The 23,399-nt window shown below is 44.8% G+C and overlaps 1 long non-coding RNA gene across 1 annotated transcript; it reads right to left on the bottom strand.

Moving 5' to 3' along the window:
* Window positions 1-202: 202 nt before the first annotated feature.
* Window positions 203-9,335, bottom strand: LOC115507562. Its single transcript, XR_003966704.1, has 2 exons — window positions 9,120-9,335; window positions 203-311 (listed from the first exon to the last, which is right to left on the bottom strand). It is a non-coding gene; the product is annotated as an uncharacterized LOC115507562 (long non-coding RNA).
* Between the last annotated feature and the right edge of the window lie 14,064 nt (window positions 9,336-23,399).

The following is a 23,399-nucleotide window of genomic DNA, read 5'->3' as shown; positions in this document are numbered from 1 at the left end:
CTTAGGACCAATGCGGTAGGGTAAGACCAGCCTGCAGGACTGATCTCCATCACATCCCTCAGGGGTCCTAGATTTAACCAGTTAAAACAATTTGCACTAACCACAAAGGTCTAATGTAGAAAAACAGGTAACTTACTGCTTAGTTTTTTGTACGAACCTTCTTTTTAGCTGGCCTGACGCACAAATTCAGGCACAGCACACACCGGTCGAGAAGCAGAACCTGACCTGAAAGTCTTCCAGGCTGAGGCAGTGTCGGGCTGGTCAGGGCACACACACAGGAAGGGTAATCCTAGCGGGCACACGTGATTCTCCTGAAACAGAGTTTACAATCGTTAGGGAGCCCAGAGCTGGACATACACCGAATCCGGCAACACGGCTCACCGGGGCCTCAATGTGGCCTCCCGCCACGGGCCTTCCCCTCTAGGACTCCCTGTCCACTTGGAATATTCATTTGAGCCCTTGGTTTTAGAGGGATGCCTGGAGGCAGTTATTTCCCAAAGTTGTGTCTGTCCACGACACCAGTTCATCCTCTCTCTGAGGGTGGAGGTCACGTGGAGGTGCCATGCGTGCAACGCCCAGGAGCTGGGGCCACCCCTGCTGTCCCACAGTCAGAGCTCTGGCAGGTATGGCTCGAGGCTCAGGAGTCAATTTGCATTCGCAGTGCTCACAAAGGCTTGCAAAGGCTGCACTGAGAGTGTTTCCTTAACAAAAAATAGAAAATTTCCAAGAATAGTCTGGACAGACACAGGCCATTAATGTCCTCGCCTCTTCCCTCTGCTTCTCCCCAGGTGCCAGGTTTGTTTTCTCCACTGTTACAAAATCAGTGCGTACAATTCTGAAACTGAACCTTTCCGTGTCTTTATTTATCCCCTGCTCTCCTCCAAACCTTTTGTAAGGAGGGCCTGTTAGCAAAAGGGACCAAAATATTTTCATAGAAAACTCTATGACATAACAAGAAAGACTCACGATCATTAGGAATTGTTCAGGATGAAATTCTGAATTTTCAAAATTTTCAAAACAGGTTTACATCACCTCCTGTCCCTTTTGTCTCTCTCCTTTATCCAGCAGCCAGGCTAGAACAGGTCATACCCTTGCTGGGGGCAGCTGCTTTGAACAGTGGCCCTGCCTAACATCTTACATCAGTTTTCTCAGACATCCAGGCACCAACAGCCACAACGTACAAAGCCACTTTTAAATCCTCCCTTTTCGCCCTCACTGCAAGTTTACTGAAACTCCTAGCAGTAAGTGGACACTTACCGGGTGACCATACAGGGGACATCCTGGTTGGAATGCTGGGAGGCGCAGCCACAGCAGCAGTAAGCCAGCTGAAGAAAAGGCTGGAATGCCTTCCCCTCCGTCTTTGCCTCTAGTTTATGTAAAGCTTTTTCTAGCCCAGGCAACCAATTAAATTTGTCTTCTCCCACGTGCAGGAGACAGCAAGTTAAACTTTCAACATTTTTGTTCACCTTTGGGAAGGTCTGGATCCTTTTCCCTGGCCTCCAGAGAATGAAGACCCAAGTCATAAGTTGGCTACACTTGTTCACCTCATATCATCCAGCATGGCTAAAGCAGCCAAGGCATGCCGTGAGCCAACGCTCTTGGACTTGGACCTTTTATTTTTGCATTCCGTGTGTAACATTTACCTTTCAGAACAGCTCAGCTGCTCTTTCATATCGTGGGCACATCCATAGTCACTGAGGCACAAGCAGCTTATCATCTCTACCGTGCCATCCTTTCTTTACGCAAAGTCTTCCACCATATTTTAGTGAGTCAGGGTTTCCCTGCTAGTGAGTCCCATGGCTGCCACCATGGTTTCGGAGGTCCCAAGACCACCCTTGCTTCTGCTGCATCCCCAGGAGGACGTGAAGGTCATCCTCAGGGCTAAGATTTATTACAGCAAAAGGATAGAAAGCAAAATTGCCCAGGGGAAATGGTGCCCTGGGTAACATCTGGAGGAAACCAGTGCAAGCTTCCAAGAGTCCTTTCCCAGGAGAGTCACACAATTTGTGCCTTCAGCAACAAATCATGATAACTCATGTGAAATGCTGTCTACCAAGGGCACCTCGTGAGTAACACAGCGTCAGAGGTTTGGGATGGAGGCTGGTCACGTAGGCACTGTCTGCCCAGCACAGACCAAGATTTCAGATTCCCAGAAAGAAAAGTATTTTCATAGATGTCTATGTGTTGAGATGTTTCATAGATGTTTAACATGAAACATATTGTTTGGACAGTTTAGGAAGAATAAAGCACCCTGCTCAGGTAGGGAATGGTGGGAAACCTTCTGAAATTCAAGTTCCCGGATGCAAGATAAGGCCCAACATGCTGATGTTTGTAAGCACAGTAGTTTCAGGCCTACTATGTTAACTCTTCTCTGCACAACACCCAGTAACAAAGCTTCGAAATATATAACCAAGTCAGACAGAACTGAAGGATAAATGAACAAATCTACAACTAACAGTTATAGAAGTCAACACTCTCTCAGTCATATACAGAAGGAATAGAAGGAAAATTAGCAATATGCGGATGAACTGAACAACACTGTGAACTACCTGGATGTAACTGACAAGTATAGAACCCTTCACATATGGAAGTTTCACCAAGGTGGAATGCATCCTGGGTCACGAAACACATATTAGAAGTTATAAAATAGTTGAAATCATACAGAGAATGTTGCCTGAGCAAAAGAAAAAAAAAAAACCCAATATGTAAGAAAATGTGAAGAGGAAAATCTCCAAACACAAGGAAATTACACAATACATGTCTAAATAATCCCATGGTGCAAATGGCAAGGCTCAAGGGAAATTAGAAAATATTTTGGATACTAACCCTTTATCAGATGAACTGAATGCAAATGAAAATACAACATATCCAAATTTGCAGGATGCAGCTACAGCAGTACTTAGTGTTAAATGTACCGCATCAAATGTTTGTATTAGAAAGAAGAAAGGACCCACGTTAATGATGAAAGCTTCCACCTTAAGAAACTAGAAACAGGACATAAAAATAAAGCAAGCAAATAAGAAAAACAGGATTTAGAGCAAATATCAGGAAAAGAATAGAGATAGTCAATGAAACCAAAAGCTGGTTCTTCGAAAAGGTCAATAAAATTCATAAATTTCTATCCAGACTGACACAAAAAGAAAGATAAGTAAAATAAAGACACAACTTACCAATATCCAGAATGAAATAGGTTACAGAATCCAGAGAATTTGAATGGATTCTAACAAATAATCTATGCACTTACATTTGGTAATTGAGATGGAACAGAACAATTGCTTGAAAGACACAAACTATTAAAGCTCAACCCAAACAAAACAAAACCAAACAAAACCAAAAAAACAAAAAACCACCACCCAGGTAATCTGAAAAACATACATATATTTCTAAAATATCATTGTTAAAAACTTTCAGGAAAGAAATCTCCAGGCCCAGACGGTTTCTCTGGAAAACTGTACCACACACTTAAGAACAAGTAACAGTGTGCTATCAACAACAGCCAAATTATGGGAAAAGCCCATATGTCCATTGACTGATGAATGGATAAAGAAGAAGTGGTACATATATATACAATGGAATACTACTCGGGGATTAAAAAGAATGAAATCTTGCCATTTGCAACAATGTGGATGGAAGTAGATCGTATTATGCTAAGCAAAGTAAGTCAGTCAGAGAAAGACAAATACCATACGATTTCACCCCTATGTCAAATTTAAAAAACATAACAGATGAACACAGAGGAAGGGAAGCAAAAATAAGATAAAAACAGAGAGGGAGGCAAACCATAAGAGACTCTTAAATACAGAGAACAAACGGAAGGTTGCTGGAGAGGTGTTTTGTGTGTGTGTCGGGTGGGGGGTGAGCTTAAATGCATCATGGGCATTAAGGAGGACACTTGTTGGGATGAGCACTGGGTGTTATATGTAAGTGATGAATCACTAAATTCCACTCCTGAAACCATTACTACACTATACACTAACTTGAATTTAAATTTTAAAAAATTCTACAAAAGTAGTAGAAATATAATAAGAAATAACAGCAATTCTACAACCTCTTCAAAGAAATAGAAGAGAGGGACCACTTCTTGAATCATTTCATCAGACTGGCATTACCCTGATATCAAAATCAGACAAAGACACTACTAGCAAATCATTCAATAATATATAAAAAGAATAATACAACATGAGCAAGTTGGGTTTACCCTGGAAATACAAAGCTGGTGTAGAATTCAAAAATCAGTTAAGAAATCATATTAGTGTATCAAAAAAAAAAAAGACCCACATGATCATATCAATTGATGCAGAGAAAGCATCTGACCAAATTCAACAGTCATTCATGATAAAAACATTCAGCAAACTATAACCAGAAGGGAACTTTCCTAACCTGGATATAGTGTGGCCACGCACTGAAGAAGTTCTCAGACACCAGACCGAGCAGGTGTGCAGGGCTGCCTCTGTGAGAGAGCAGCAGACTGCATATAGCCCTTATTTCATATTTCATTAGATAGAGGATCAAAGAATATCAAAGCATGGATAGAGAGCACAATGGACCTTTAGACATTAACCAGACATACATTTGGTGGCTACGTGAAGGCATGCAGGAGTACGTGAAGTTTTAAGGAGTGTCAGGGAATTACAGCGGGTTTTGTATCTTAACTGTCCTCTGGGGGATCGTGGGGCTCTGTAGCTCATAATGCTACCACGTTCGACAGCCTTGAGACCAGAACATTGCTGACGTTTCAGCTATTGCCCCGTTCCCCCTCCAGGACTTACAATACTGTCTCTAGAAACAACTCCACAATACAGAGCATCTTACAAAAATACCTACACCCTCCATCCTGCTTAATGAGGAGAGACTACATGCTTTCTCCCTAAGACCAGGAATGAGGCTACGATATCCACTCTCCCCTCTGTTATTCAGTATTTTGCTAGAAGTCCTAGTCACTCCAGTAAGGAAAGAAAAAAGAAAGGTCAGGAAGGAGGAAATAAAACTTCCAATTCACAATGACATGATTATGTATGTAGAAAATCCCATGAAATTACAGAAAAAACCCTCCTAGAACCAATACGTGAATTCAATGTTGTCACAGCATAGAGGCTGAACACAAAAAAATCAAGCAACTTTCTGCATGCTAGCAATGAACAATTACATAACAAGACAAAATACAGAAGCCACCCGCAGGTACCATTTACAATCGCTTCCCCCGTTCCAGTCTATCGAAACATACACAGGATGTATATGCTCAAAACCACAAAAAGCTGAGGAAAGAAATATAAGACCTAAATGAATGGAGACACATACTGTGTTCTGGGGTTGATCAAATCAAAATAATGTAGGCGTCAATAGGCCTCAAAGGAATGCAACATTTTAATACAATTCCAATAAAAAATCCCAGTAGGACTTTTTGGACATATAGACTGATTATGAAGTTTATGTGGAAAGGTAAAGGAACTAGAATAGTCAAATAATTTTGAAAATGAAAAACAAACTTGGAGGAGTAACACCGATTTTATGATTTACTGTGCAGCAACAGCCAAGATATGGAAACAATGTAAGTGTCCATGGAGGGATGAATGGATCAAGAAAATGTGCTATAAATACACAATGGAATATTAATTGGCCATAAAAAGAAAATCCTGACTTTTGCAACTAAATGGATGGACCCTGAATGCTTTACACTGAAAGAAGACAGAGAAAGACAAATACTGTATGTTCTCACATATGTGGAAATTTAAAAAGCCAAACTCATAGAAATAGAGATTAGAATGGTGTTTGCCAGGGGTTGGGGAAAACGGTGGTCTTGGGTACAAATTTCCAGCCATAAGAAGAGTAAGTTATGGGGATCTCACACACACACACACACATTTATATATGTATATATATATATATATATATATATATATATATATATACACATATATAAATATCATCACCGTGTATACCTTAAGCTTACTTATGTTATATATCAATAGTATCTCATTAAAGCTGAAAAAATAAAATCATCCCCAGAATGTCCAGTGGGAGCCCCTTCAGGCTATTTTCTGTGTCCTTCTGACATCACCAAATCAGTCTTTGAACTGTCCCTTATTGTTGGTACCACAAGTTTCCTTGAACTGTCCCTTATGATTGGTACCACAAGTTGAGCCAGGCTCATTTGTCCTTTCGCTCTCCCAGCCTGGGAACCCATCACTGAATGCAGAATAATATTTAGAAGCCAGGACGTCGGGGCTAGGTGTACTTATTACTATTGGGATGTTGCTGTTTCCAGAAAGTTTGGAATACACGTATGTACACATTCAAACACACACGCATACATATGTACATCTGTATCTATCAACATATGCACATACGCACACATACATATCATAAAGCATGAGTTCACATGGAGACCTCCAATCCCAATAGAACACCTCAGAATTTGTTTTCTTCCTTTCTGTATTTGAAATTTCCTCTTCCAAAAGTGAGAGTCGGGTCTTCCACATTGAGTGAGTTGACGAATCCTAAAGTATATAAGGCATCCCAGTTGCACACAGAGGCCCACCCTCACATGCTCTGCTGAACCAATCCCTGACCTTGACCTCCACACTCCACTGAAGTTTGAACCCTTGAGCCAGTTAGCCTTCTCCCCATCTAACCCCCAGGGACATCCTCCTTACTACCTTGGGCTCTGTCCCCAATGCAGTCTGCCCCTATGTATGGATGCCCTTCTCACTGTGCCTGGGCTCTGACTCCAAGTGTGGGATGCCCCTACATGCACACACTTGCCTTGCTCTGTAGCACCTAATGGCTTTAGGGCTGAACTGCTCAGGCACAACAGGAGGGAAGGGAAGGGAAAGAAAAGGGAGGGGGAGAGGTGAATATATCTCAATACAATCAATTAATTAAAGGAAACTGGGGCAAATCCAGGCAATATCATGAAGCCAGTGTGTTGGGTTTTTTTTTTTTTTTTTTTCTCATTGCTCTCCAGCTTCCCCTTCCTGCCTCTCTTCTCTGCCCCATTTCTTTCTCAGTCCGGACCTCCATCAAGTGTAGAAATGTAATGAGGGGCATGATTCCCATATTATCGCTTATATCTGCTGGCTGGCTGACATCCAAACTGGATGGTGTGGGCCCTGCAGCTCTGACACTCAAGCCTCTCATGTCTCAAGTCTTTCATGATGGAGCACAAGGTTTCACTCCTCTTAGCAATTTCAGGTGTAAACAGGAGAGAAGATTCTGGGCACTTCTTGGAGCCTCGGGTCCTTTATAAAATGGGGATGAAGACCACCTCCCTCACAGGTTGTGGGAAAAATAGAGACAGCAACACCAGACACCTTTCACTGCGCTCTATGTGTCAAACCAGTTTTGAGGGCTTTTGCCAGCATTACAGGACTCCTTGATATCCAGGAACACACTCAGTGGATTTCCCCTCAGTACTGTTGCACCTGCTGTACCTTCTGCCTGTAATGTTCTAACAATTGCAGGTAGTTCCACGGCCTGCTCCTTCACTTCCTCAGGAATCTGCTCAGTCATTACCTTCTGAGGGAGTCATTCCCTCATCACCCTGCATAAATACCAACATGATCCCCACATACTCCTTCCTCCAACCCTCCTTCTCTTTCTATGTAGCACTTGACATCCTCTGACAGTCAATACATTTACTGGCTAACTCTAGGGAATAAGACACTTTGTCAGTTTTATCCTGTGTTGTACTTCCGACTTCCAAGGAAAGTACTCAGGCACACAGCCAGTGATCAGAAAATTCTTGTGGGGGGCGCCTGGGTGGCGCAGTCGGTTAAGCGTCCGACTTCAGCCAGGTCACGATCTCGCGGTCCGGGAGTTCGAGCCCCGCGTCGGGCTCTGGGCTGATGGCTCAGAGCCTGGAGCCTGTTTCCGATTCTGTGTCTCCCTCTCTCTCTGCCCCTCCCCCGTTCATGCTCTGTCTCTCTCTGTCCCAAAAATAAATAAAAAAAAAAAAAAAAAAGAAAATTCTTGTGGAAGGATGGCTGGGAGTCAGGACCTTTACACACACTTCTAAGTTGCACAGGTACCCTCCAAGACACGCACTGGCCCCATTTTATTGATGCTGACACATATTTAATCCTCAGGAAACAAGTGATTTTCCCGATGACACACAACCAGGATTTGGGGGTCCGGGCTTTGGAATCATATCTGCCAGCTTCCAAACCCCTCAGTTCCTGGAAAGAGACCTCACAACCACAAAGATAAAATATTTTACTTCTCAGACACAGACCCCAAACAGCTCAGATACCCAGGGACACCAAAAACAGATCCCTGAACACACCCTAAAAAAGATTCCAAAAATCTCTGCACAAACAGCTTGCAACTTGAGTCACAGAATACAAAAAAAAACAACAACAGAGACCATACACACTGAAACAACTCCCGCCCCCCCCCCCCCCCGCAACAGATCAACGTGTTCACTCCAGGAAACAAATTAAATCTGCTCAGAGACCTCACATCCTAGAGAAGACTCCCAAACCCTGCAGACACCTCCCAAGCTATTACAAGGACCTCAAAATAAAAAGGGAAAGACAGAAGCTCAAATAACTCAGAAACATCACATAACCTTTATCTTTAAAGTCCCCAGACATTTCAGAGAACCCACACCTTGGACTCCCAAACAGCACAGATCCTTTACACCTTAAGATAATACCCCCCACCCCACGCAGCTCAGAGATATCACAACTTGAAACAGAATCACAAACAGCTCAGAGACCTCACACCTGGGGTGCAGACGCCCACACAGATCTCAACCACACGGACATAAATGCGCAAAAAGCTCAGAAAATGCACCCCCAGATATACAGACACGCACAGCCTAAAGTCCTTATCCCGTGCCGTACAAAATCCACTCAGATAAAATATCCCATTCACTCACAATCTCCTAAAAGGCTCAGAAAGATCAAATATACTCAAACTGTGCCTGTGATGTCCTCTCTAGCCACACACATCCCCAAACTGCTTGACACACTCTACTTCCCAGGCAGGGACGCCAAACAAGCGCACAGACCTCGCCCTGGACTTAATTGATTGCATCTGTAGGATGGATGGCGCCGTGCCAAATGCGCCCGACTAGGCTTGTGACCGAGTTAGGGCTGAACAAGACTGAAAGAGCTCACGTGAAGACAGTTGCACAGTCACGGCGCGCGTCCAGTGCCAGACTCTGGCTACAAGCTAGCTGTTGTGCCGAACCTCGCCACCGACTGGGGCAGCATCTTCAGCCCCTCGGGGCAGTCGGTGAGTAGTTCAACTCGGAGAAAAACTGTGCCCTCTGAAAAGCCACACACACAAACAGACACACCCACACCCACACCCACACCCCCCCCCCCTCGCCCAGAGCTCCTGCCCTCGTTGTGCCTGACCCCGCTAGATAGCCAATGGGAACGGGGTAGACGAAGACAGGGGCGGGGAGTAGGGAGTTTTTCCGGAGCCATTTTGCGCCCCGGAAGGGCTTACTCTGGCACACTCTCTCCCGGACCAATCATCACCCAGAAAGTCTCTGACCTCGCCCCCTATATATCGGAGAGCCAATCTCTCACCTCGTTGCTGCCCAGCTGGACGTAACCATGTAGAAACGGAGGGGTGGAGTCGGCGAAGTGCAACTGAATAAAGCGGCCTGAGACCCGGTGTTCACATAGGCTCACGTGGGCAGGAAGAATGGAGTGGAGCGAGTGGGGAAGGACCTGGCGGCGCCATTAGCGCCTCCGCTGCGACCTGTGGCTGATGCCACACGCTGTATAAGCAGACCCTCAGTACTGTCACATACACAATGGATTATTCCAAAATCGGAGTCCCCTCTCTAGTGGTACCTCCCGGAGTGGACGGTCCTGCCTCTGTGGCTCTGAGAGGTGTGTCCAGTGACGCTTACCGTTCCAGCTCGCGCGCCCCTTAGTGGCGCGTACCTGGAATGGCTGGTCGATGCAGATGCCCACGGACCATTCCAGGCTGGTCCCAAAGGGAGGGAGGGCAAAGCCAGGGTGTAAACCCCAGCTCGCTGCAGTGGTGGACTCGGGAGAAAGTCTTCCTGAGCTGAAATTTACTTCTCTCCGGTGGCCGCCAGTGTAATAGGGAGCGTTAAAAGTGATTTTTTTTTTTTTATGTGGTAGGCGTTGTGCTGGCTTGTGCCTCCGTGGGCAATGCAAACTAGGTCTAGTGGGGGAACAGGGGCAGGAGGGGTAGAGCACGGGGATGGTGTTAGAGGTCTGCTGTGTGTCAGGCCTTTGTGATTGACTGTCAGTAATAAGTCATTTGTTTCTGTTAGGGAAAGGGCCATCTTCCAGGGGCCCCAAGGACACTGAGAAAGTGATATAAAGACTGCGGACTTTGTCAGCATCCTGTCACCCGTGAACATGTTCCCTAGGAGAATCCTTTGGCCTGTGTAGCTATGCGTCTCACCACAGCCTTGTACTTACTTATTCATTCTCTCATTCATTCATTAATTCCCTCCAAATTATGTGTCAGGCACTATTATGGGTGTTAGGAATACGACCGCGTGGAAACAACAGCAAAAAAACAAAAAACAAAAAACAAAAAACAAAAAAAACCCTTGCTCTCATGGAGCTTACATTCTATTGGGATCATACAGCACAAAAATGTAAGTAATTTGTCAAGTAATTTGGCAATTGCGATTAAAATTAAATCGGAATAATGAAATAGAGGGCGACAATTTTTAGAATCAGGTCAAGGAAGGTCTTTCAAAGAATGTGATCCTTGAGCAGACACCTGGAGATGAATATCTGCTAGAAAACAATCCCAGACAGAGGTAGGAGCCAGTAGAAAAACGCAGGAGTGGAACTCAGTGCAGGGTGTATGAGGTACAGTGAGGAGGCCACCGAGGCTGGCTAAGTATGGTTGAGGGAGAGAGGTAGGAGACAAGGTGAGAGAGGTAATGGGGGCCAGATAGTGAAGCACCTTCAGGGCCATGGTGAGGAGTTTGACTATCGTGTTTGAGCCATGGAGGCTTTTTGTTGGTTGGTTGGTTGGTTGGTTGGTTGATTGGTTGGTTGGTCGGTCGGTCGGTTGGTTTTTTAGCAGAGAAGCCCCTATTTCAGAAGCCCCCTTTCAGAGGCCAGAGATCCAGGCCACCCAATACATGGGGATCAGCTCCTCACTTGCCCTAAGGGAGAACCTTTTTTCTACCCATCTGCAGCTGAACATGCCTTCTTGGACAGTTCCATAGACTCGTGAGCAACCCCCTAACAGTTCCCCATGAGTATCCATGTCAAAGGATGATAGCCTCAGGAGAGGCCAAGCAAGGGTCCTCTTGGGTGAGTGAGGTCCCACCCACGTGGGTGGGCAACAGAGACAAAGTTTCAGGCACAGAGAAGACAGAAAGGAAGATAGCATTAGAGAGACTGAGACAGAGAGACCATCTGGCAGCACCACTGTCCCCACTGAATTAGTACCCACCTATGGGCTCCCAGCTCTGCTACTGGATGATGTGCCTGTCTCTCCAGAGGAAAAGACGCCCCTCCCCAGGGGTATCTAGGAAATACCTCAGCAGCCTGTGGTCTTGGTCTCAGTCCCACTGCTTTGACATACATCAGGACCCTCTGCCTATAAGGACAAGGACACATTTCAGGTATGGGGAGGCTTATGCTATACACAGGGTTGCCCACACCCCCTCATGACCTTGACTGCCCTCCTTCCGATCTCAGTGCCCAAAAATGCTGCAAGGAGGGAAGTGGAGGCAGGAATCTCTAGGTTTGCTTGAGGCTTTGTGAAAATTGGTGCATTTGAGGTGCTTCCCTCACCTGTCTACCTTCTACCACCACCTCTACGTTTGTGCATCAAGTATTGTGCCCGGGAACGGGGCATGTGAGCGAGCGCCAGAGAGGGACAGACATCCTGAAAGTGAGTCAGTTACAGGGTCCTTGTGGCCATGCACTAACCTCAGCTTTCCCCCTTCCTGGTCACCTCCTACCTGGCCTTGCTGTGCTGACGTCTCCCTGCCTCCTTCAAAAAGCTTAAGTTACATCCAGTTCCTCCCTCCTCAGGAGCTTAGATTGGCCTCCCTTGCTGGGCCTCAGGCTCCTCACCTGCAAATAGCGACCTTCTCCTTGAGGATTGGGCAGATCAGCTGAGTTAGTACATGTCCATAGGTTTGTCACAGTGGTTGGCCCCTAGCAAGGATAGGAGTAATGCTAAACAGATATTCCTTTGATCTGTATTGTTACCATGGGCTCCTAGGGGCTGTGTATGGCTGAGGAAAGGCCCTCCCTGAGGATGGGGGCCCTAAGCCCTCATCCCTAGCAGGGCAGGCATGGGGGAAAGCACAGCAAATGTGAAATCTCAGGCCTAGTGCTAAGCCCTGTGAGAGTAAGGTGCATCCTGCCTTCCTCTCAAAATCATTCTCAGATGCAGGTACATGAACATTTCAGAGACCCACCCCTCTGGACAAAGACTCCCCCAAATAGTTCAGAGACCTCATACCCTGGGATAGAGGCTCACAAATCATTCAGAGGCCTCTCATCCTAGACCCCAACCACAAACAGCTCAAAGATGTCACATGTGACAACTAGACTCCAGCCAGCTGAGAGGATTCCTAGTTGAGGTAATAAGCTCCCTTTCAGCTCAGAGGCCTCACACACCCACTCGCAGAGACTACAGGCTGCACCCTGTGACACAGAGCCACAAATCTTCAGCTCAGGGCTGCTGTGTGGGCCGTGACAGTGAGTCTCTGTTCAGTCCACCCTATGGGGGAGAGGCCTGGGCTCTTGCAGCCCTCGCTGTCTGCAGTCACCACCACGTCATCAGGAAGGCAGGTTCACCCCAGGGATGCGGAGGTCTCTTAGACTGAAGGATTCTGAGAGACCTCTCACGTCTGGATCCTGGGAATGACCATCGTCTGACCCACCCTGGTCACCTCTGATCATAGGGACTTCTGCATCCTGCCCCACGGGGTGTTAAGGTGAATCCCAGATCCACAAATGGAGGTCGTGGATCCTGTCATCTCTGCCATCTCTCCGCGCCCACTGTGGGATACTGTATCCCGGAGAGAGGGATACTGTATCACTGCCTCTGGCAACCCCCTTAAATCCCTCTGATCATCCCTGTCCTTTCCCTAAACCCCCTCTCCTGGTGGCAGCTGCTTCACCCCTTCCCTCTGCTGAAATCTCTCTGCTCCCCTTGCCAGCCACCAGGTGTCCCCTTCTCCCCCAGGAGCCTCTTTAGCCCCCTCCTCCAGCCCTAGTCTTGGGCCTCAGTTACACCCTGTCCCTCCTGTTTTTGTCCTGTCAACCAGCACCCCAGTTCTACCTCAGAGGACCCACCCAGAGCCTTTCCTGCTCCCTGCAAACGCACAACATTGTGCAGGACAGAGGTCTTCCTGCCACCATGTAGGGGTCTGTAATAATGTCCCTGTTAGGGAGGAACAGAAAATTCTCCAGGATTCAGGTGAAACCCCAGCCCTGGACTGGGGATCCAGGGCAGTCCCCCAGGGCCGGAGGTAAAGGGAAGGTTTTCTGAGAAGAGGAGCTGGGATGAGTGTCCCATCAGGAGGTGGGATGACACTGTGCAGGTCTGGGTCTGTGAGCACAGAGAAGGGACCCTTGGGGGGAATGGGGGAGCATGATCGCAGGAGTGCTCCAGTGGCTGTCCTCGTGGGATTTGGCCTCTGGCCAGCTGTGCCCCAAGGCTGCTGGACAGCCCAAGCAGAGGCCAAAGCCCATAAGGACAGCCACTGGGGCACTTCTTAGGAGTTTTTGATTCCCACCATCTGGAGGGCATCATCACTTGCCTTCCTTCTGGCCCCTTTGCCCTCTTCGTGTGTGTTCCCAGTATTCACTGCCCACAGCAGCCCTCTCTGATTCCTTCTCTGAGTTTTCAGCCCCAGCCGAGGCCCCTCTGGAATGGACCACTCCATGCCATACCCCATCCCCAGCAGTGGTCAGGAATTTGGGTTCTGGTGTTTTCCTGAGTGCCAATCTCAGCTTGTTCTCTTCATATCAGCTGTGTGACTGGGGATTTTCCCTTACTGTCTCTGTGCCTCAGTCTTCTCCACCGTGAAATAGTGTCAATCCTCATAGGTTGTAGTGAAAAGCAAATGAGATGACCCTAGCAGGAGTTTTCATAGCGCCTGATGCAGAATAAATTTGTGATAAACATTAACCAGGATCATTATTGTTTTTGTCAGTATTGTTTCCACAGATGCCCTGTTTTAACCATCAGTTAACTCCGTTAATAGCCATAACATCTTTGGGAGGTGGTTATTATTATTAATCACTGTTTTACAGATGAGTAACTTATACTATGTATCAGCTAACTATCTTACTGAAGCTCACCAGAGCCAGGAGGGGAGATACCAGCACCCACTCCCAGGTATGTCTGGCCCCAGAGCTCCTGCCCATAACCCCTGGCTGTGCCTTATTCCACAGCAGTGTCAGTGACAGCAGTAGCTGCTGGCATTATAAAAGTAGCCAAAGCTGAGCAAAGACCCTGAAACAAATATGGTCCCCACAACATGAAGTGGAAAGACTAGATATCCAGAGTACTCTCAATCTCAGTGAGTCACTCCTCCCTATACATGTCCCGTGGGCTTGTTTTCCAGGGACTTCTTAGCCACTTGCAGGGTATGTCCAGGGATGATGCAAGCAACATGCACCTCTCCCTGCACTGCCGAGTGGGACATGCTGAGGCCCCGTGTTCTATGGACTCTCTGCCTCTGGACCCAGCTGAACATTCACAGCCTCCTTCCTGGCACTCTCCCCTTTGAGTGGGTGCAGTAGCCCACATTCACCCCGATTCTGTTAGTAGACCAGTTGATGAGGAAACTTAAGTACCAAGGGGTTAGATCCCCTTGCTATACCAACGGGTTAGATCCCCTTGCTAGTCCACAGCAAAGCCTGCACCTTGTGACTCTAGGTGTATTGACCTCAAACAGTATTCCTTTCTGCCTCTAGTAGCAGATGTTCTTTAATGGTGCCCACATGCCTCATGCTTTACACACAATTCTGTAACATCCTCATTATCATAAATAGTGGTAATTGTTAGGATAGCAACAACTGTTACACCCTTACACTGACAGAACTCTGGGAGTTTCCTTGAACCTCTTCATCACAGGACACACACATGTCATATGAGAAAGACAGCCGATCCTATTAACACAGCATTCAAGGATTAGTTCAAGGATTAGACTTAGGATTTGGGGGCACCTGGGTGGCTCAGTCAGTTAGGCGTCTGACTCTTAATTTTGGCTCAGGTCATGATCTCAGCGTTTGTGCATTTGAGCCCCACGTTGGGCTCTGCGCTTATAGCACAAAGCCTGCTTGACATTCTCTGTCTCCCTCTCTCTCTGCCCCCCCCACCTCTGTCTCAAGAATAAATAAGTAATTTTTGTTTTTAAAAAGACTGACTTAGGATTTGGATCTGGCCATGATGGAGAAACAGGCCTGGATTTATCCTCCCACTTAAAATAACTAAAAAAACTGGAACAGACAATTCTTGGATCTGGTACAACAGGCAGTTCAGGTCACTGATACCTGACAGAAGGGGGGAAATGAGGTGAGTAGTATAATTTCCCCCATCTTACTGCCTGGAGAGGGTTTTCAGGCATCAGTGCAGGGAGAGGAAACCCAAAACAGAGGCCCATGGTCTCCCCAGAGTTGAGGAAGCAGTTGAGAATTCAGGGAGGCCAAGACAAGGAAAATTCTGAGATTAGAGGACCAGAGAAAAGAGAGCTGCATGGAGGGTGAGAGAACTGCAGAGAGGAGAGAGAGAGAGAACGAGCACGCTCTGGAGATCTGCACAGGGCTCCCCTAGAGTCTCCAGCTGAATTCTGATCAGTGCATATGTGTGAGGAAATTGCCCAAGCAAGGGAAAAGTACCACCAAAAAAGAATGTGTGGAGCAACCCCAGAGTTCACAGAGGGACGGAAATAGTTCATCTTCTCACCTGCCAGAGGTGAGAAAACCTCAAAATATGCAGGGGGTTGGGTAGATCTCACAGCTAGTTATTACCTCAGTAGTTGGGAAAATTTACCATGGACTAAAGGCTGTTCTGGTCACATATAATAATGCTTAAAAGCAAGCCTTAAAAGGATAAAAACGGTTTCCAGGTAACTTATCTGCATCCCAGCACAAAGCTCAAAATCACTTAAAGGAATTATTACTGTTATTATAAAAACCAGAACCCCACAGGTAAAATTCACAATGTCTGGCATCCAATAAAAAACTATTGGGGGGGGGCGCCTGGGCAGCTCAGTCGGTTAAGCCTTCTACTTCAGCTCAGGTCATGGTATCACTGTCCGTGAGTTTGAGCCTCGTGTGGGGCTCTGTGCTGACAGCTCAGAACCTGGAGTGAGCTTCGGAGTCTGTGTCTTCCTCTCTCTCTCTGCCCCTCCCCTTCTCACACTCTGTCTTTCCCTGTCTCACAGAAATAAAGAAACATTAAAAAAATTTTTTTTAAAGAAGAGTTAATACCTAGTCTTCTTCAATTGTGCCGAACAATAGAAATGGAAGGAAAACTTCCAAACTCCTTCTGAGGCCAACATTTGGTTTGATCCCAAAATCAGACTAAGACCCCACTAAAAAAAATAATTACAGGTGAATATCCCTAATAAGCATGGATACACAATTTCTCATTGAGAGGCTAGCATATCGAATCCAACAGTACATTAAAAGAATTATTCACCACAATCAAGTGGGATTAATTCCTGGGCTGTAGGTGTGGTTCAATATTCACAAATCAACCAACGAGATATACCACATTAATAAAAGAAAGGATAAGAATCACATGATCCTTTCAATAGATGCAGAAAAAGCATTTGACAAAATACAGTATCCTTTCTTGATAAAAACCCTTAACAAAGTAGGGATCGATGGAACATACCTCAACATCATAAAGGCCATATACAAAAGACCCACAGCTAATATCATCCTCAATGAGGCAACCTGAGAGCTTTTCCTCTATGGTCAGGAACAACACAGGGATATCTACTCTCAGCATTATTATTTAATATAGTATAAGAAGACTTAGCTTCAGCAATCAGAGAACAAAAAGAAATAAAAGGCATCCAAATCAGCAAGGAAGAAGTCAAACCTCCACTATTTGCAGACAACATGATACTCTATTAAGAAAACCCAAAATACTCCACCAAGAATTACTAGAACTGATACAGGGATTCAGCAAAGTTGCAGGATATAAAATCAGCATACAGTAATCTGTTGCATTGCTATATGCCAATAATGAAGCAGCAGAAAAATAAATCAAGGAATTGATCCCATTTACAATTGCGCCAAAACCCATAAGATACCTAGGAATAAACCTAATCAAAGATATAAAATATCTGTACTCTGAAAACTATGGAACACTTATGAAAAAAATAGAATAGGACACAAAGAAATGGAAAGACATTTGATGCTTATGGATTGGAAGAGCAAACATTGTTAAAATATGTATACTACCCAAAGCAATGTACACATTTAATGCAATCTGTATCAAAATACCACCCGCAGTTTCACAGAGTTAGAACAATCCAAAATTTTGTATGGAACCACAAAAGACCCAGAAAAGCCAAGCAATCCTGAAAAGCAAAACAAAGTTGGAGCCATCATGATTCCAGACTTCAAGCCATATTACAAAGCTGTAGTCATCAAGGCAGTATGGTACTGGCACAAAAGCAGACTAATAGATCAACGGAACAGGATAGAAAACTCAGAAATAGACTCACAACTATATGGTCAACTAATCTTTGACAAAGCAGGAAAGAATATCCAATGGAAAAAGGACAGGGTCTTCAACAAATGGTGTTGGGAAAACTGGACAGCAACATGAAGAATGAAACTGGACCACTTATTTTTTTAATGTTTATTTCTGAGAGAGAGACAGAGGAGGGGGGGAGAGAGAGAGAGAGAGAGAGAGAATGAGCGGGGGAGGGGCAGAGAGAGAGGGAGACACAGAATCCCAGGCAGGCTCCAGGCTCTGAGCTGTCAGCACAGAGCCCGACACGGGGCCTGAACTCACAAACTGTGAGATCATGACCTGAACCAAAGTTGGATGCTTAACCGACTGATCCACCCAGGTGCCCCCAAACTGGACCACTTCTTGCACCATACAGGAAAATAAATTCAAAATGGATAAAAGACCTAAATGTTTGACAAGAAGCCATCAAAATCCCAGAGGAGAACACAGGCAGCAACCTCTTTGACCTTGGCTGCAGCAACTTCTTACGTTGACAGAGGCAAGGGAAATAAAAGCAAAAATGAACTATTGGGACTTCATCAAGATAAAAAACTTCTGAACAGTGAGGGAAATGATCAATGAAACTAAAAGGCAGCCTATGGAATGGGAGAAAATATTTGCAAATGGCACATGTGATTAAGGGTTAATATCTAAAATCTATAAAGAACTTACAAAACTCAATACTCAAAAAACATATAATATAGTTAAAAAATGGGGTGAAGATATGAATAGACACTTTTCCAAAGAAGGCATCCAGATGGCTAACAGACACATGAAACGATGCTCAACATCACTCATCATCAGGGAAATACAAATCAAAAGCACAATGAGATACCACCTCACACCTGTCAGAATGGCTAAAATTAACAACAGAGAAAATGAGGTGTTGGTGAGGATGCAGAGAAAGGGGGACCCTCTTGCACTGTTGGTGGGAATGCAAATTGGTGCAGCCACTCTGGAGAACAGAATGGAGTTTCCTCAAAACGTTAAACCACAGCAATTACAACCCAGCAATTGCACTACTAGGTATTTACCCAAAGAATACAAAAATACAGATTCAAAGGGGTACATGCACTCCGATGTTTAAAGCAGCATTATCAACAATAGCAAAATTATTGAAAGAACTCAATGTCCATCAACTGATGAATGGATAAAGAAGATGTTGTGTATATACAATAGACTATTACTCAGAGTAGCCATCAAAAGAATGAAATCTTGCCATTTGCAATGATGTGGATGGAGCTAGAGGGTATTATGCTACATGAAGTAAGTCAGTCAGAGAAAGACAAATAACATGATTTCACTCATATGTGGAATTTAAGAAACAAAACAGAAAGGGGCGCCTGGGTGGCGCAGTCGGTTAAGCGTCCGACTTCAGCCAGGTCACGATCTCACGGTCCGTGAGTTCGAGCCCCGCGTCAGGCTCTGGGCTGATGGCTCGGAGCCTGGAGCCTGTTTCCGATTCTGTGTCTCCCTCTCTCTCTGCCCCTCCCCCGTTCATGCTCTGTCTCTCTCTGTCCCAAAAATAAATAAAAAACGTTGAAAAAAAATTAAAAAAAAAAAAGAAACAAAACAGATGAACACATGGGAAGGGGAAAAAAAAGAGAGAGGGAAACAAACCATAAGAGACTCTTAATGATAGAGAACAAACTGAGGGTGATGGAGGGAGGTGGGTGGGGGATGGGTTAGATGGGTGATGGGTATTAAGGAGGGCACTTGTTATGAGGAGCACGAGGTACTGTATGTATAGGAAGAATCACTTAATTCTACTCCTGAAATCAATATTGTATTGTTTGTTACATAAGTAGAATTTAAATAAAAATTAAAAATAATAAACGTGTAACAAAAGTCAAAGAAGGGCACTATATCATAATAAAAAGGACAATCCAACAGGAAGATCTAACAATTGTAAATATTTGTGCACCCAACATGAAGGCGCCCACATATTTAGTAACAAACATAAAGGAAGTAATCGATAATAATGCAATCATAGTAGAGGACTTTAATATCCTACTTACTTCAATGGACAGATCATCTAAACAGAAATAAGGAAGGAAACAATGGCTTTGATGGACACACTAGAACAGATGGAGTTAACAGACATATTCAGAACATTCCATCCTAAAATAGCAGAATACACATTCTTTTCAAGTGCACACAGGACATTCTCCAGAATAAGTCACATATGAGTTTACAGATCAGGTGTCAACAAATATAAAAACACTGAAGTCATACCATGCAACTTTTCTGACCACAATGCTATGAAACTAGAAGTGAATCATAAGAAAAAATGTGGAAAGAACACAAATAAATGGAGGTTAAACAACATGGTCCCAAGCAAGTAATGGGCCAACCAGGAAATCAAAGAAGAAATAAAAAATACATGGAAACAAATAAAAATGAAAACACAACAGTTCAAAACTGTTAAAGTGAAGCAAAAGTGGTCCAAAGAGGAAGTATATAGCAGTTCTGGCCTACCTGAAAAAGCAAGAAAAATCTCAAATACACTACCTAATCTTACACCTAAAAGAGCTAGAAAAAGAACAATAGAAAAGCTTAGAACAGCAGAAAGAGGGAAATGATGAAGATTAGAGCAGAAAAAAATGATGTAGAAACTAAAAAACAATAGAACAGATCAATGAAATCAGGAGATGGTTCTTTGAAAAATTAATAAAATTGATAAACCTCTAGCCAGACATATCAAAAAGAAAAGAGAGAGGAACCAAAATAATAAAATCATAAATGAGAGAGGAGAAATAACAACTAACACCACAGAAATACAAACAATTATAAGAGAATATTATGATAAACGATATGCCAGCAAATTGGACAACCTGTAGGAATGAAAAAATTCCTTGAAACATATAAACCACCAAAAGTGGAACAAGAAGAAATAGAAAAAAAATTTTAAAAACTCCCAACAAACTAGATAACTAGAAAAAAATTTAAAAAACTCCCAACAAACAAAAGTCCAGGGACAGATGGCTTCATGGGGGAATTCCACCAGACATTTAAAGAAGAGTTAATATCTAGTCTTCTCAAACTGTTCCAAAAAATTGAAAAGGACGGGAAACTTCCAAATTCATTTTAGGAGGCCAGCATTACCCTGATACCAAAGCCAGATAAAGACACCATAAAAAAGGAAACAATAGCTAGAGGGGAGAAGATGGTGGCATAGGAGGACGCTGGGCTCACCACGTCCTGCTGACCACTTAGATTCCACCCACATCTGCCTAAATAACCCAGAAAACCGCCAGAAGACTAGCAGAATGGACTCTCCAGAGCCAAGCATAGACAAGACGTCCACGGAAGAGGGTAGGAAGGGCGGAGAGGCGGTGTGCACTACACAGACTGGCTTGAGGGATCCAGGGCAGTGGAGGGGCAGCCCTCCTGACAAGGCAGAGCCCCTGAGTCTGGCTTGCAAAGGCGGAGGGGCTGGACTGCATGAGTTCTGACAGCCAGCAGGACTTAACGTCTGGAATGTTATAAGTCAACAGCTCTGCTCAGAGAGCGGGAGGGAGAGACGACAATGGGAGGGAGGGTGTTGGGCCCCGGAAGACAGAGCTCAGATCGGAGGGGAACAAAGGAGCTGGCAAGCGCCATCTCCCTCGCCCATCCCCCAGCCGAAATCCCAAAGGGAACCAGTTCCTGTCACCAAACTTGCTTGCACCGCGCAAACACCCAACGTTGTTCTTCTGTGAATCCATCCTTTCGACGGGTCTGCCTCCCTCCTGGTGCTGCAGGGCCCCTCCCACAGGGGACCACTGACAGCAAAGCAAGCTAAGCATGCCCCTCCCACCCCTGTGCACCTTGCGGATCCACCCCAGCTAATACGCCAGATCCCATTGAAGCAGCACCACAAGCCTGGCAGTGTGCAAGTAGCCCAGACAGGGGCCACACCACTCCGCAGTGAGCACTGCCCCTGGGAGAGGGGGAGATAAGGTACACACCAGTCTGACTGTGGCCCCAGTGGTGGGCTGGGGACAGACATCAGGTCTGACTGCAGCCCCGCCCACCAACACAAGTTACTCCAGACAGCAAAGGGAAAGTGCCCCGCAGTTCTGCGCCACTCCAGGGACGATCCCAAATAATGAAACGGAAGAATTCTCCTCAAAAGACACTCCAGGAAGTAGCAACAGCTAACGAATTTAAGCAATATAACAGACCATGAATATAGAATAATAGTCATAAAATTAATCGCTGGGCTTGAAAAAAGTATAGAGGACAGCAGAGAATCTACCACTGCAGAGATCAAAGGACTAAGAAACAGTCAGGAGGAGTTAAAAAATGCTATAAATGAGGTGCAAAATAAAATGGAGGTGACCACAGCTCAGATTGAAGAGGCAGAGGAGAGAATAGGTGAATTAGAAGATAAAATTATGGAAAAAGAGGAAGCTGAGAAAAAGAGAGATAAAAAAAATCCAGGAGTATGAGGGGAGAATTAGAGAACTAAGTGATGCAATCAAGCGCAACAATATCCGTATAATAGGGATTCCAGAAGAGGAAGAGAGAGAGAAAGGGGCTGAAGGTGTACTTGAAAAAAATCATAGCTGAGAACTTCCCTGATCTGGGGAAGGAAACAGGCATTGAAATCCAAGAGGCACAGAGAACTCCCTTCAGACATCACTTGAATCAATCTTCTGCACAACATATCATAGTGAAACTGGCAAAATACAAGGATAAAGAGAAAATTCCGAAAGCAGCTAGGGATAAACATGCTCTAACATATAAAGGGAGACCCATAAGACTAGTGACAGACCTATCAACTGAAACTTGGCAGGCCAGAAAGGAATGGCAGGAAATCTTCAGTGTGATGAACAGAAAAAATATGCAGCCGAGAATCCTTTATCCAGCAAGTCTGTCATTCAGAATAGAAGGAGAGATAAAGGTCTTCCCAAAGAAACAAAAACTGAAGGGATTCATCACCACTAACCCAGCCCTACAAGAGATCCTAAGGGTGATCCTGTGAGTGAAATGTTGCAAGGACCACCAAGTACCAGAGACATCACTACAAGTATGAAAATTACAGACATCACAATGACTCTAAACCCATGTCTTTCTATAACAACACGGATATTAAATGGACAAAATGCTCCAACCAAAAGACATAGGGTATCAGATGGGTAAAAAACAAGACCCATCTATTTGCTGTCTACAAGAGATTCATTTTAGACCTGAGGACACCTTCAGATTGAAAGTGAGGGGATGGAGAACTATCTATCACGCTACTGGAAGTCAAAAGAAAGCTGGAGTAGCCATACTTATATCAGACAAACTAGACTTTAAATTAAAGGCTGTAACGAGAGATGAAGAAGGGCATTATATAATAATTACAGGGTCTATCCATCAGGAAGAGCTAACAATTATAAATGTCTATGCGCCGAATATGGGAGCCCCCAAATATATAAAACAAGTGATCACAAACATAAGCAACCTTATTGATAAGAATGTGGTAATTGCAGGGGACTTTAATACTCCACTTACAACAATGGATAGATCATCTAGACACAGGATCAATAAAGAAACAAAGGTCCTGAATGATACATTGGATCAGATGGACTTGACAGATCTATTTAGAACTCTGCATTCCAAAGCAGCATAACATAGTTTCTTCTCAAGTGCACATGGAACATTCTCCAAGATAGATCACATAGTAGGTCACAAAACAGCCCTTCATAAGTATACAAGAATTGAGATCATACCATGCATACTTTCAGACC

Source organism: Lynx canadensis, chromosome X, assembly GCF_007474595.2.
Source record: "Lynx canadensis isolate LIC74 chromosome X, mLynCan4.pri.v2, whole genome shotgun sequence".
NCBI lineage: Eukaryota > Metazoa > Chordata > Mammalia > Carnivora > Felidae > Lynx > Lynx canadensis.
Note: the sequence above shows the minus strand (reverse complement) of the source record. Positions and strands in the feature narration are given on the sequence as shown.